General features: G+C 42.1%; 1 protein-coding gene across 1 annotated transcript in view; it reads left to right on the plus strand.

Moving 5' to 3' along the window:
• The window catches only part of ANAPC10 (anaphase promoting complex subunit 10), a 261,204-nt gene that overhangs the window by 149,994 nt on the left and 97,033 nt on the right, over nucleotides 1-14,177 (plus strand). The gene's annotated exons all lie outside the window — the stretch shown is intronic.

The following is a 14,177-nucleotide window of genomic DNA, read 5'->3' on the forward strand; positions in this document are numbered from 1 at the left end:
TAAAATTCAGATTATTTGGTTTTTAATCCAGAGTTGTCCCATATTTTAGTAAGAGAGTTTCATTCTAAGTATTCGTTTGGCTGGTTATTCTCTCAGTTGATGGTCTTGGTTGACCAGAAAGATGCAAGCCCACATTAAGAAGGTGGGCTTTTTTGGTGGTGCTCACATGATTCCCTACTGATTTGAAAGAGAGGAATCAGGTAGATTCAAGTTGGAAAAAAGAAAATCAAGAGTGGCCTTTCCAGGCTGGAATTCACACAGTGGTTTCTGTTTGGGCCAAGTGTTGGAATATCGAACCTTGAATTTGTGCTTGATTCTACCAGTTAGTGATAAGTACAGACTCACTGATTTGAGGGGCGGTTGGTTAATATAATTTGTGGGAAATCAGAAGGTATATTTTTAAAGCTGTATAAGGGATGATCTTTTATATGGATTTGTTTTGATAATTATATGAACTAAATCATAGTGAGATTCCTCAGGCTTTGTAACGATGAATTAAAAACTAACAACCAGTCTTTGGCCAAATTCTTCTTGCTAACCTGTGCTCTGCATCGCGTTCCCAGGACAGCGTACCCTGCCAAGCAAGCGTACCGGATGGGACATCTGCAACAGGGATTGCAAAAGAGAATTTCGCCCTGAGCTTGAAGGTGTTATTTTTCCCATGGTTTGATTTGCCTGGCATTCTTTGCCTGGCATTTTTTTTTTTTCCTTTTCCTTTACAAGGAAAGGGAGAAATGAGGAGTTTTAGTTGCTGACGAAGTCAAGAGGGCGCTGAGGCAGCCCAGGTTTATTACTTTTGGCAGATGAACGGTGTGATGTGGTTTTACTTCCTATTTGCAGAGCCTTTCTAGAAACCTGGACTCTGTTCTTCAGTGAGTCCTCCTTGTCAGCTTATATGTATATTAAAAGAGAGAGAATGAAAATCTAAAAGAAGGAAAGGAATTTTGAGAAGCAGATTCTCAAAGAGAACAGGGGGCTCCGTGGGAACACAATGGAATTGGAAGGGATAGAGTAGAAGACAATTGTCAGTGTGTGAAAAGTGACCGTCTTTCCAGTGCAGAATTTGTCGAATTTGCACGCGCCATGTCTTTCTCGTAGCCCTGTGTAGATAATAATGGGGACGACAGCATCATCGATTACAAATGACACGTATGGTACGTCCCAGTTTATAAAAGACTTGTTTGCACACGTGTCATTTAGATAAAGAAGGTATGGAACACAAAGTTAACTTTTTGAGCCTTCGCAGTAAAAGCCCCAGAGCTAGGGCCGCAGGGTGATGGCACAGAGGAGGTGGCAGTGGGCCTGGCCTCTGGGTATCTGGTTTTGGTTCATCTCAGTCATTAAAACCTTGAATGAGGCATACTCCACACCCAGTCCTGTGTTTCTCATCTTTAATAAGATAAAATTATATGAGATGATCTCCAAGAATTCTCCCGGCACTAATATTCAAATTCTGTGGTCCATTTCCCCGAATCGGTAGAAATGCTCGTCTTAAACGAGTCACCCTGTGAGTGGTGAAAGGCTGACTCTGCGCTCCGAGGACGTCCCTTATTGCTGCAGCTGTTTGTTTGGAAGTTTACACTTGGTTTACAGAACCATTATCTTTTCAAGCGTGCAGCTAGCTAAAAATAAACATCACTTTCAGCACCACCATTTCTAGTTCGAGACGGAAAATTCTCCCTGACAAGATTTAAATGGGAGTGTGTACGGCACATATTGTGTAACGAGTCTAACAAAAACAAGAATCACTTATTGGAAGCTGTAAGCCAAGTCTTTTTGAATGTAATTCTACACCAGGAATAGCTTCAATCTGCACACATGAATACGTGTTACGTTACTTAAGGAGATGTTTCTACAGGGCTGGGCGAATGCAGGACAGTGAAGAGGACAGCCGACCCGTGCCTCGGCGATGATCTGGGGTGCGTGTGTGTGCGCTTGCGTGTGTGTGTGTGTGTGTGTGTGCGTGTGTGAATTCTGGAAGGTGGCTGGGATCAAAAGAACGAGTGTTGTGAATTCAGAGTTAAAAAAATAAAAAGGTTGGAATCTTGCTTCTTTAACTTGGGACATGTGATTCTTCTATACCTTGTTCCTTTTACACAGACCTTAAAAGGAGATCTTAAAACCAAGGAGAGCAAACTTAAAGCAGGATGACAGAAAGAGGGAGAAGTCCAGCGAGAATATTTTTTTAGTAGAATATTCGTTTCTGGGTTTTGGGTTTCTAGATACATTCCTCCTTAGTTTCAAGAAAAACTTATAGCATGTCGTTAGGAACTATATCTTTCCCCCATGCCTACTATGTGCTTTTTTTTTTTCTGGTAGCTTTTATAATTTATTTTAAGGGTTCTGTTTTATAAGCTAACATTTTTAAAATAAATTTTTTATTTCAGAGTAATTTTAGAATTAAAGTTGCCAAGATAGTCCACAGAGTTCCTGAATATCATTGTCCTGTTCTCCTAGTGTTAATATCTGCACTGCCATGGCACATTGGACAAAGCTAAAAAACCAGGATGGGTATATTGCTAGTAACCATACCCCAGACTTCGTACAGATTTCGCCAGTTTTCCCCATCACGTCCTTCTTCTTGTGGTTGCAGGGTACCACAATGCATTTAGCCCGTTATGTTTCACAGAGGCAAACAGAGGGGTCTGGGGAAAGACCCACAAAAGCCTTTAGGAGATTTTGCCTTTTATCCAGATTTTCCACATTGTCCTGGAGGTGGTGTTGCACAGTGATCAGCTAGACTCTGCTTTTCTGACCGAGCACTAGTTGACCCCAAGATGGCTTTGGCCGCTCCTCCTTGACAGTGCCATTTGCAAATCTCTGTCAGGGCACTCATCAAGCTGTAGGTAGTCCACCGGCAGATAATGGTAGCTTGTTTCACAGGGGTTTCATGGTATTGAGTAAAGGAGTCTTGTTTATTGTTAGACCCTAAAACTATAAGCCCCATGAAGCAAGGGATTGTTTCTGTTTTGGTCACCGCTGTCTTTCCAAGTCTACCTGGTGCCTGACCCAAAGCAGGCTCTCAATAAATATTTGTTGAATGAACAAATGCAGAAGAAGGTGAGAAGCTGCAGAGCTGTCAGAACACCAGCAGAGACAGGGAACACCACGAGAGGTTGGCAAAGGACAGGCTCTGGCTCTCTCAGTCCCCACCCTGGCGGCCTTGGCCGCGAGCAGGAAGGAATCCTCCCCGGTGGGGGCAGTTTGGAGTTGTTCAGCTGTTCTCAGCTGGAAGGCTCACTTCGCTACATCACACCTGGCTATATTTCAAAGATTAATGAACAACGTCTTGTCAGGTTTAATATATTGCGCTTGGGGAGTTTACTTTGACGATGTAATCATAAATTCCCTGAGCTGCGAATTACACCTTAAGGACTTAAATGAAGTTCTAGTGAGAACCAAAGAAACAGGAATCACCGTAAAATGTAAAAAGTGCCAGTTTTGAGAGAAAACTGTAAATTTTCTAGGACATTAGGTTTCAAAAGAAGGATTACACACAGACTAAACAAAGTAGAAGTCATAAAAATTTAAAGACACCACAAAACATAACAAAAATAAGATCCTTTTTAGTTATGACAGAATTCTAAAAGGAAACTTACACCAAATTATGCCACCCAAGCAGAGCCATTAATTAACCTAATGAGAAAATATGTTCCATTTCCACGGCCAAAGCATGTCAGGAAGCCTTTGACATTTTAAAATAGGAAAGAAGAAAGAGAAAAAGAACGAGAGAGGAAAGAAAGGAAGAAAGAAAGAAAAGAAAAGAAAAGAAAAAGGCAATCGCACCATTCTAAAATGCTTTAAATATTAACTTATCAGTTCAGGAAATATGAGGTACTGTCGATAATATCCTCAATGACCCCTTGGGGAAATTTTTGCAATTGTTGCCTAAATAAAATGTGGATTACAAAAGCAGTATTGGGAAAAAGAAGTTGGCGTCAAGGGAGCAGTCAGGAAACTAAGGATTAGAATCTTAAGTGTAAGCTTAGCCACTGACCTTTGGGCAGAACTTCACAGGATGCACTTGAGCAATGTGGAGAGATAAAGCAATGACCTCCCTCTAACCCGGTCCCCCCAAACCTACACTGACCCGACTAAAGACAAAAGCAAAGCATGGAGATATAAAAATATGTATTCCGAAACAAAACAACAACAACAATTCCAAAAGCCAGCCCTCTGGCTGTTTCTTAGTAATTCTGTTGGTCCTATGGTTAATGTCGCTGACGTTACAACCCAAGTTGTTTCCTCTCTGGATTGCCGATCTTCTAGCTCTCTTCCTCCTGTGCCCTTTCAGCGCCCCGATCTCTCCACCTGCTCTTAGCTGGGAGCCCCATCAGGAGCACAGTGGGATCCCTGCGCAAGTCACAGACACTCTCTTTTTTTCCATCTGGGAAATGGAGATAATATTTCCCATGTCTTTCTAGAGTTGTTTCAAGGATTAGTGAGGTCCTATGGGCAGAGTGTTTTGAGGTCTTCAGACGGAAAGGGCTCTAAGGGTCTAACATATTATTAGTCAGCACTATTCAGTTGCTGCGCGGTCTTGTGCTAGCACAGCTATAGTGGAGAAGGTATTAGTCAGGGGTTTACGTATTTCTCCCCAAGATTACTCTTAAAATTGAAATTGCAAAGTGGTCTCAGTTGTGAAAGTTGAAACCAGAGTAGGTACAAAGCCCCTAGGCCTGAATCACAGGCGTCACGGGTGGTGTTATGTGGCCTGGACAGGCTCCAGGTCCCGCCTTCTCTGGTGACCTGTGGGATAACCTGCCCTTTTGCACTTTCAGAGGTGATAGACAGTTAATAGGGTCCTGGCAGCCCTGGAAATTTTGCCTCAAGGTCCAAGGTCAGAGATGCTTTTCCAGGCTCCGCTGAGAAGGTGGTGGTTCTTATTTGACCGTTGGTCCTGCCGGTCGCGTCAGGAGGTCATCCGCTTGGCTTACTCGATGAGAGCGGAAGGAATGACTCTCGAGACCACCATTTTTCAGTCTGAGTTGTGTCTGAGCTGTCTCTCCACCTCCTTTCAGGCCACTGGAAATGTTCAAGGGTGTGCCGAGACTCCTGGACTCCCGTGCTCTGTGGCCTGGTGTCCATACCTGGGTGTTAAGAGCCTGGCTTTCAGGATTTAGGACTTGCCCAAAGATCATATTATTTAACCAGAAGATCTTTAAATGAGGGCCAAAGGGATTAATCTTTTTAAATGAGAAAAAATGCCGAAGATTTTTAGGTGGAAGTTGCATTGTGGTGATGAGGATGAAACATTCTGAAAATATATTTAAACTTTAAACTCTAGCTTTGTGTTAAATACATCAGAGTTATCGATTTTAGAGTTGATCCTGAGATCAAAGTTGGATACAGTAGCTAAAATTCTTTGGTTCACCTGAGTGAGTCTTGACAGTGTCTTGGTTCTCCCATTTCCGAGTACGTCAGAATCCTTTGGGGGCCCATTGAGATACTGAGTGCTGAGCCTCGCTGCTGAAATTTTTGATGCAGTAGGTCTGGGGCGGGGTCTGGGAATTTTTATTTTTAACAGGTTTCCAGGTGATGTTGCGGCTGCCTGCCCAGGGACCATGCTTTGGAAACTGCTAGGGGCATGGGCTGGAAAATCCAGAGTCTAGACGAGACTTTTACCACCCTGAGCATGGTCCTAGACTAGGGCACCGACATCTCACGGAAACGTGTTAGATAGAAATGCAGAGTCTCTGGCCCCATCCAGACCTATCGTATCTGAATCTACATTTAATAAGATGCCCAGGTAACTAGTATGGACATGAAAGTTTGAGAAGTGCCACTCTCGAGGTCCCTGTGTGTTTGTTTTTTGTCCAGTAACCTGTGAATTGTTGTGGATTCTCAGGACTAACGCTCTCTGCGCCACATAAGTTTCCATTTGAATACAGCCCTGATTGAGTATGACCCAGCACACCCTGGGAATCAGCTTAGCACAATATGGTCTAGGGTTTTACTCAACTCTCACTCATGTCTCATCAAAGAACGGATCAAGACCTATAAAAATGGCCAATAGACAAAATTAAATGGCTCAAGTCCATGGACGAGCTTGCTTTTACCTACAGGAACAAAAGGCCCAAAGAGAGACTCTACTACTTCTATAATTATGAATGGGGTGACTCCTTTTGAGCCAGAATCCCATGAACCAGACGGGAGCTCGTGGGTGTCCACCTTTTAGCCCCATTGTACAAGTCTACAGAGCAGAGACATCAACGCTGCTCGTGGCAGGGCCAGCCGCAGCTCTCCCTGTGTGAAGGCAGGTGTTCCACATCAAGTAACACTGCCCTGGACCTGAGCAATCCAGAGAAAAATGTAAATGAAACTAAACAGTTATGATAAGAACCAGTCGACCACCCGGTCCACCCTGCCCCAACTCATCCCACCCCCCACCATCTCCCTTCTTGGCTCACAGAGCTGAAATGCCTGGGACTATCTTTAGAAATGCAAATGCTATTTAAAAACACAGATTCCACACACCTTGGAAATCAGGGCAGATTTAGTGAAGACCCTGGGCACAAAGGGCCTCGCCCAGAAGACCCCATCCCGTGTCCAGTTAAGGACAGGGTTTGCAGATTACAGTTCACTACTGTTTAGCAGATTGGGCTACTAAACCGAACATTTGGTGTGTCTTTCATGGTTTAGCATTGTTCTAGCAAGTCATTCCTTCAACAAGTGTATACTCAGTGGTAGAGTCTGTGGGGAAATAGAAAAAAGAAGCTCCTTATTTCTCCTTGTAGGAGAAATAAGTGTGAAGATAAAACAAAACGAAACAAAACAAAACAAATAAAACTAGAGTGCAAGGTTGAGAGAGCTCAGAACCAGACTGTAGAGAAGAGAGTACCGATCTCTGAGCTGGAGGAGACGTGGGCCACAGCAGTAAGAGCAGAAACTGGTGTTTGCCTAGAGAGAGAGCCTTGGAACCACGGCAGCTGGAAAGCTGAGTATGGACTGCTGTTAGTGGCTCTAAATTGTACGAAGGCTTTCCAATTCACCTAAAATAAAATCCAAACTATGACCCTGCCTAAGCGTCTCCTGCCTATGTGTCCAACCTCTTCTTCCCTTTGGTTCCAATACTCCAGCACGTCTGGCTTCCATGATCATGGCCAGTCTTTTCCTCCCTCCAGGTCTGGGTTTTTGCTTCAGTTTGGGGTGCTCCTTTCTAAACTCTTCACAACCTCCTCCTCGGATGGGATTTCTATGGCCTCCCTGTTTAAAGTAGTTCTCACTCCCACTTTCTCTCTGTGCCATTACCCTGTTCATTTCCCTCTTAACTGTCTGTTTATCCAATTACTGCAACAAATCGCTCTAAAACTTAGCGGTTTAAGGCAAAAGCAATCATTTTATTATATTGCTAAGTTTCTTTGGGACAGAAGTTGAGGAAAGGCCTGGCTGGGTGGCTTCTGCTTGGAGTCTGTCATGCAATTGCAATCAGGAGGTGGCTGGAGCTGGAACGGCATGGGGCTGGAGCAGCTGGCCTGGCTGGACATCACTCTCATTCATGTAGCCCCACAGTCTCTCCAGGTAGGCTACTTTTAGCTCCTTCTCAGCATAGTGGCCTCAGGGTAGTCCAGCTGCTTACATGGTAGCTGAGGGCTTCCAAAGCCACATGTTCCTGTGAGCTAAGTGGAAGTTGCATAACCTTTTATGACAGTGACATTGAAAGTCACTCAGCATCACTTGTTCTTTTTTAATGGTCCAGATTCAAGGGTAGGGGGGAAAGATGCCACATCTTAATGGGGATGTCTCCAGGAAAGCATGTGGCATGGAGATCTCGTTGCATGTAACCTCGGAAAATATAATCTGCCACGATGCCATTTATTACAGTTGTAATTAATATCTCTATTACTCTATTAGTATTAATATCTCCCTCCTTAGAATGTATGTTGTCTGAGGGCTGGAGCCTCGTCCGTCTTGGTTACTTCTGTACCATTCCCCCAGTGGGCGTGCTGTCATCGTTTAAATGAATGTTGAATGAGTGCCCGCATACCAGGAGAAGCTGATGCTTTGACTCAATTCTTTCACGAAACTAAAGCGCATCGTTTGTGAAATGGTCTTCCCTCTTTGGCCCACGCGCTTTCTCACAGATGCGGCAGTAACTACGCAGCAGCGGAAAGAAGTCTCGCCTACTCCCTCTTCCTTTTATGGCGACATTTCTCCAAAGCCGTCTAGTTCTCCATGGAAAGACGCAGATATTCCGAGGCTCTGCCTGTGTTCCTTGGCCTTCTTGCCCCAGGAGCCCATGACCCAGACCTGCTTCTTAAAGATGCAAGCTTTGCTGATCAAGTATCTTCCTTTTGCTCATCTGCCCTGTCTAGCCCAGGGCAGTGGGGATGCCAAGGGAATTCTCACTACAGAGACCTAATCGAATGATGATTGGGTCACATTTTACCTGGCCAGATAGTGAGACATTGGGCCACTGATTAGCTTTTCCCATAATTTTTCATATCTCAGGAAGGAACTCTTTGCTGAGCATTTTTCGGCCCACTTTAATTTTTTTCCTTAATTAGCTCGATTCTCTACAACAGATACCTCAAATGTTTTTGTTAAATTGCTTGGAAAGGTATTTGGGGACAAGTGGAATGGAGACTGAATAGGTCCAAAGTTTTCCAAGTGGGTTTTGGGGGTGGGGCTCTCAGGAGCGCTTTTCAGGGACAGTGTACATGAAATGCACTGGATTGTCTCCCAGAAAGAGAAATGTCGTATCTTCACAGGACGATTTTCAGATGAGGATTCCTTATAAATGTTAGCACTGCTGTTTTTCTTTTATAACGAGGAGAGAAACAAATCAGATAATAAAATAAGACTGGCGATAAGAAGTTCTAATCTTGAAAAGCTCCACATCCCTGTTTTGCTTCTGTGGCAATATTTAGGTTGTATTTTCCTTAGGTATTTACCTTGATAGAGCATTAACTGAATACATTATGTTTGGAGCAGTATGGCAATACCATACTATCGTTGGTCCAGGCTACCTGCCTACAGATCACTTCTTCTGAATCTGGGTATATATTTTTTCGCAGCAGCTCCTACCTCTAGTGTAGCAGCTCATAAATAGAGTAAGGCAAAGAAGAGCAGAAATCTTGAACTGGTGTTGAATAGACAGGCCAACCAAAGCAGTTTTAATCAGGAGCTCATGACATGAACAGTGGTGGTGGGAAGATGTTTGGCCTGCCCAGGTGTCCGGTAGGCTTGGGTATGGGATCTGGGGAAAGCAGCCATCTTAACAATGCTCACGATGACAAACGATGCTGCATTTATTTAACGGACTGAGTGAAAATCTCACCTGGGATCTTAATTGTGATACAGGATCTCATCCTTCTCTCTTGGCCCAGGCCCCAAACACGGGTCTTAAGTAAATAACCAAAGTGGATTGGACCTAACTGAAAAAAATTTGCTTTGCCGGATAAGTACCTGTAGACATGAATGGTGTTATCTTTAATGTCTGGATGTTGTTTCTCCTCCCACATTCTCAGCATTTTGAGAATGAAGAACCTGCCTTGTACACATCTTTGTCTACTGGACTAGTCTTCAGTAATTATTCATCAGTGGATTGGTGGCTTGTTATAAGTGTTCTTAACACTATCCTGTGATGAAATTAGTGTTTTCTGGTTCTCATGTCAGGTTTTACTGTGTAAGTGAAAAGAGACAAAGTATGTACCACAGAAACCTCCACATTTCTTCTCTCCCTCCTTCCTTTCCTTCCCTCTTCTCTTTTTTTCTTTCTCTCCTTCTCTTTCTTTTTCGCTTTCCCTTCCTTTCCTTCCTCCCTTTTTCTTATGCCTCCCTTCCTCCCTCCCTCTTACCTTTCTTCTTTGATTTTCTCTCATTCTAGAAACGTAGGACTGGGTTTATTTTATCTTTGTTTTTTTCTCAAACTCTGGTAGTCAAACTTCATTTCCTCCCCTTACATTTACGGTAAGTATAGTACATTGATATGAATGTGTGTTTTTTTTTTGAAATTGAATATTATAGAAGGAATCAATTAGGGTAAGCACATTAATATGAGGTCATAAGTCAAAACAAGTGGAAGTGAAATACTTTCAAACGAGCCTCTAGAGCCAACAGAAACAAACCATTTGTTACAAAGAAACAAGGAAGTTTAGAGGTCAGTCTTCACATATAACCATAGTGGGAGTGGGGTTGAAAATAGGTAAAAAATGTGAGTTCAGGTCCAGGATGATATCACAGTGCTCTGTGAGATAAAATGCAATAGACCCTCCATGTGACTGCTGTGTTTGACATTCTGTGTGCCTCCGAAAAACCTTGTGAACTTTGTTTTTACCAAAGTTGGTAAAGAAGTGAGTCCCCTTAGATAATGAGCAAACTTGCCAGCAGAGTATGACTGCATTGTAGTGTATGAAATTCATCATCAGAAACGAATGTTTGAAAACAAGATGAGAATAAATGTTATCATTAATTTGGGAGTCACGTTGTGGGAGGCAACACAAATACCTGGAAATTTGGAGTAATTAAGCCATTATAATCTTAATTAGTTTTTTAAAAAAATGGAAAAAAATTTAAATAAACTCCAAGTCCCCCTTCTCTTTTTCTCCTTATCAGAAACAACCAATATTGTCTGTTATGCCAGAAATACTGGGCATTTGCTCCATCAGACTTCTAATGAATTGTATTCATATCTATGAAACACCATTTTCTAAGCACTTTCACTGTGTTATCTCTGATGTTGGCGAAAATGTGGCAGTTATTCTTATCTCCAGTTTATCAAATATGAAATAAGCATAGATGATGATTTCTTTCAAATGATAAGCTTTCTATGTCTCTTGAATATAACATGGGACAGACCACTGATCAGTGACTGCTGAAATTTGGACTCAGTGTCCACTGATGGTCCAGTGGTCTTACCACCATGCCATTATTTAGTCCAAATTATCTTGGGCCTTGAACTGTGAACACAGATTAATTTATGTAGTTATCATTAATTCACAGATATCTAGTTAGAATGGCGCATGACCTTAAATTACATTCTGAGGTCAAGAGAATATAAGAATTGCCATGTTGACCTATCTACCCTCATATTCTCTTGCTGAGACTCTCTCTCTGTAAGAATACTGTTACTCTCTTCAAAGCTATCCTTAAAATTCAGATGTATGTCAGCTTCGGTGTCCATTTTCCTCCCGCACGTGCCCACAGAAAGGAAGACAACATTTAGCTTAATGCTTCGATTCTTCATTCTAACAATTCGAAGGTTAGTTTTGAAAGACTTGGCATGATAAGTATAGTTTAAAAAATTTTTGCTACTCAAAGAGGGGTCTGTGGGGCAGCAACATTGAAATTAGCTGGGAGCTGATTAGAAATGCAGACTCTCAGGCTCCACTTTATACTTAGTGAATCATAAACTGCTTTTTGTAAGATCCCCAGGTAACTGATAAGAATGGACATTAAAGTTTGAGAAGCATAGGCCTAAAAGACAGAGTGCCAATGAACAGGGCTGGGGATTGGGGATCTGGGTCAGGTCCAGCGTCTGGGACTGAAGAAGTGAACACATTTTTGCAGAGGTTTGATGTTCTGGAGCCTCGGTTGGTGATGCCTGCTGTTCATGGTTTTTAGCACTAGAGGGTGACATTGGGCTGCACAGCTAAGCAAGCAAGAATTCCTCTTAGGAAGCAAATGGGCATCTTAAAATGATGTACTATTAAACTTTTGGGGGGGAAGAGAGGGTCTCTCATGTTAGATTTACTCGTTACCAAATAATGACTGACATTTCTGTAGCATGAACTATGTGCCAAGCACCGTGCCAGGCCCTTTACATGAATGGCCTCATTTAATCCTCAGAGGTGCTATTAGTGCCCTACTTTAAAGATGAAGAAACTGGGCTCGAGGAGGTCAGGAAATACGTTTATGGTCACACAGCTGAGAAGAGACAAGAAGCAATGGAGCCTGGACGAAACCGGGTCTGTGACTGTGAGCGTGTGCTCTGATCCTCCACGATGCTCTGCCCTCTCTTAACTTTTCTCAGCAGCCCTCCAGGGCAGGCAGAGTGAGGTGAACAACTGTGGTTCTGTTAACTGATTAAAATAGAAGAATGAAGAACGAAGGTAAAATTCTACACACTTTTAATGCACTTTCTTTGCGAGGCAGGAGAGCACAGAGGTTCTGCACACTGGTGCCAATGTTATTCTGTCCAATACAGGAGCCACTAGCCAGGTAGGACTATTGGGCACTTGTAATGTGGCTACTGTGACTAAAGCACCGAATGTTTAATTTGCTTAATTTCCATCAGTGTACCTTTAAAATTGATACTTGAGTCAGTGATTGGAAAGCTTTTAAATATGTTTGAAACAACTTGGGTATGTGAATCTACTCTTTCAGCTGTTAAGTATTTTGATAAAAACTTCCTTTCTGAATTAAGATGTGCTACAAGTGTAGAATACATACTTGTTTTCAAAGACTTCATATAAAAAAAGAATGTGAAATATTTCATTAATAATTTATATGTTGATTACATGTTAAAATGATCATATTCTGGGTACCTGGAGTCATATAAAATATATTATTAAAATTACTTCCACCTGTTTCTTTTTAGCTTTTTAATGTGGCTACTAGAAAATTGCAAATGATACACGTGGCTCGCATAACATTTCTGTTGGACCATGCTGCTCCAGAGCCACATAGGTGGGTTCAGATCTTCACTCTACCCCTTAATAACTGTGGGAACTCTGTGTCCCTCCACTTCCTCATTTGTAAAATGGTGTAGGAGTACCTAGCCCACATGGTTGTTGAGTTAGTATTTGTAAAATGCTCATTGGCTGACAGTTCGCCGTGGGTTTTTTGCGTTTCCGTGCATCTTGTAAGCAGAAACGCTGAATGCCTTTGTTCTGAACTATTTTTCAAGGATGCTTATATAACAAACAGCGTTGGAAGACAGAGGTAGCTTTTCTCTCTAATGCGAGTATCAGGTAAGTTTGCCTACTGTTCATTAGAAATGATTTGGTATCCCTGAGCTCAAAGTTCCTCTTCTATAACTCAACCTACTACGTGTGCAAGTATCATGTGGCACTTTCTGTGTTACCCTACGGGCACTAGGGCTCAGAGAACTAGTTACTGGTTATGGCTATTACTGTGATTAGTAAACTGTCCTTTGTCTCTGACTCAGGAGTCTTATGTCTTCTTCCGACATCCTTGGTCATGGCAGACTAACTTGTCAGCTTCTAATTAGAGTGAAATCTTGGACCCCTCACAGTTCTTGATGGTACTTAGAAGAGGTGCCTGGCACACAACTTTATATAAGTGTTAGATATTATTATTATTACTCCCACTTATTTCCATTTGGTTGAGCTGACTCACTATTTATTGTCTTATGCCTTTTGTGTCCAACTCCATTTAGGGAGAGATCTTTTCTTTGGACCTCTGACATTCCCCTTGGCTGTACCTTATTGCTATGCCTCGTGGTTCCTTCAGGTTGCATGTGGTGAAATAGTTAGACTGCCTAATGGACTTCATTTTTTCTCTCTAAATATTGTTTTCTATTGCTCCAAAATTCTTCTCTTCCAGCAGAGTTTTATAGAACTAAACATTAAGGCGCATGCTGGTACTCTCATGCCCCTGATTCCTCTGTCTGTACCTTCTCTAATACAAAGGAGAGTTTGGCACATGACAGGTGTTAGCCGCCATCACTTCTATCCACCAACAATTCTGCATGTACAATGCTACTTCCACACTTGTTTACATTCAGAGATGTGCGTACACGTTATCAGAGTACACGGTTTCTACACATGCAGGCTGGATTTTCACTGTATATAAAACTATACCTAGAGTTAAAAAGTTTTGGTTTTGGTTTTGGTCAAAGGCCAATGTAAAAAAATTTAAAGCAAAGAGTATGTATAGTATACTATTTGGAATAAGCTACTGGATCAAAACAAAACAAAGTTAAAGCGAACGTGGAATGTCTCAGTGTGAATTATATATAAGGGATTATCAAACACACACATCACCAAAACTTTTCACTGAACTGTCTGAATTACCTTTAGCTCTTTTTTTTTGCGGTAGCCAATATAAGAAGAAAAAACTATTTGTATATAGGCAATTTAAATTTAAATTTAATTAAAATTAAATAAACTTAAACATTCAGTTCCTCAGTTACACTAGCCACTTTCCAAGTGCTCGATAGCCATATGTGGCTGGTGTCTACCCTGTTAGACAGTGGAGGTATAGTATGGACT

The sequence above is a fragment of the Pteropus alecto genome, unplaced genomic scaffold, assembly GCF_000325575.1.
Source record: "Pteropus alecto unplaced genomic scaffold, ASM32557v1 scaffold50, whole genome shotgun sequence".
NCBI classification, from domain to species: domain Eukaryota; kingdom Metazoa; phylum Chordata; class Mammalia; order Chiroptera; family Pteropodidae; genus Pteropus; species Pteropus alecto.